Genomic DNA, 2,021 nt, shown 5'->3' on the forward strand with positions numbered 1-2,021 from the left:
ACTTGTTTCCCAATATTCTGTTACGGCCCCTACACCCACGTGTTCTTTTGTTTTGGAGCCATCCGTGTAGAATTTCATGTGATTTTGATACTTGTCTTGAAGAGCACGGAATTCTTGCATGATGTGTTCGTGTGGAGTGTTTCTTTTCTTTAAATGTGTTAATGTCCAGTCGCACAACTGCGTGAAATTGTACCATGGGGCCAACCGTTGTGGTTTCTTGGCGACCTGGAGGACTTCGTGGGGGATGCCATAATCCTGACAGTATTTCTCATACTGCAGGAGAAGTGGCCTAATCATGTTCGGTTTATTTGTGTAGTGTAAGCGTGAGTTGCACTGTGTGAGGATGTTGTAGCATATGTGTTGCGGTGATGACTGAATTCTGAGTAGGTAAGAGAATGTTAATAATGCTCTGCACTGCTGTAATGAGGGTTCATTACACTCAACATATAAACTTTGAATGGGTGATGTTCTGTAGGCACCACTTGCCAGTCGCAATCCAAGGTTATGTACTGGATCAAGGAGTTGGACGTAGGACTGCCTGGCTGAGCCGTAAACCACGGAGCCGTAGTCTAAAAGGCTACGCACAAGAGAGCGGTAAATACGTAAAAGACAGGTTCGGTCGGAACTCCAGTGCTTATGAGCCAGAACTTTTAGGATATTCAATGCTTTATTTGCCTTAATTTTTAGTGTTTTAATGTGGGCTAGGAAGTTTAGTTTTTTATCAAAGATTACTCCCAAGAATTTACATTCCTGTTTTACCGGCAGTGCGACATCATTCAATTTTAGAAGCGGGTCTAAGTACAATCCTCGTTTTTGCGAGAATAGCACTGTAACGGTTTTTTGAGTAGAGAAGCGGAAGCCATTTTTCTCAGCCCACTCGGTTAGTTTATTAATTGTTATCTGGAGCTGTCTTTCACATGTTTGTAAGTTTGAGGCGCGGCACGCTATTTGCAGATCATCCACATATATGGAGTGCATAACAGAGGGGGGGATGACTTTGTTATCAGAGTTCATTTTTACTATAAAGAATGTTGCACTTAGTACGCATCCTTGTGGCACTCCATTTTCCTGGATGAATATAAGTGACAGCGCCGTTCCTAAACGCACCTGGAATGTTCGGTCCGACATGAAATCGGCTAGACATTTGAGCATTCTACCTCGGATTCCTAAATCTGCTAAGTCCCTTAAGATACCAAACCTCCATGTTGTGTCGTAGGCCTTTTCTAAATCAAAGAAAACAGTGAGACAGTATTGTTTGTGTAGAAAGGCCGCACATATCTCATCTTCTAGCCGGACTAGGTGATCTGTTGTGGAGCAACCTTTCTTGTATCCACACTGATGGTTATCTAGCATGTTCTCTGTTTCAAGGATGTATGTCAGTCTTATGTTGATGATGGCTTCATAGGACTTTGCAAGACAACTTGTGAGTGCTACGGGTCTATAACTGGTTGCTGTTGTGGGAGGTTTTCCAGCTTTCAAGAACGGGATTATGATAGCTTTCTTCCACTCTTTCGGCATTTTTCCTGTTTCCCAGATTTTATTAAAAAAAACGAATCAAGGTTTCAACTGCATTAGGAGATAGATGAGCGAGCATCGCGTAATGTACTCTGTCCGGACCAGGTGCTGTTTTTTTGTCAGTTGTTAGTACTCTATTGATTTCCGGTAGTGTTAAAGCGGCATTATACGGTCTTTCTGAACTTCCTGTGGTCGGAAGCTTTAGTTTTTCTGCTAATTGCTTATGTTTTAGAAATGCAGCTGAATAGTTTACCGAGCTTGATATAGTATGGAAGTGTTGTCCTAATATGTCTGCTTGTTCGTCTATATTTGTTTGCGTGCCTGGAGGTGATAGTATGGGGATAGTGTAAGAAGCGTAGTCGCCTCTAAACTTACGAACCTGATACCACATTCGTTTGGATGTTATTGAACTATTTATAGACGAGACATAATTTTTCCAGGACTGTCTTTCGGCTTGTCTGCGTGTGTACCTGGCTTTCGCTTTTGCTTTTTTGAAGGAGAGTAGA

The sequence above is a fragment of the Dermacentor variabilis genome, chromosome 1 (assembly GCF_050947875.1).
Source record: "Dermacentor variabilis isolate Ectoservices chromosome 1, ASM5094787v1, whole genome shotgun sequence".
NCBI classification, from domain to species: domain Eukaryota; kingdom Metazoa; phylum Arthropoda; class Arachnida; order Ixodida; family Ixodidae; genus Dermacentor; species Dermacentor variabilis.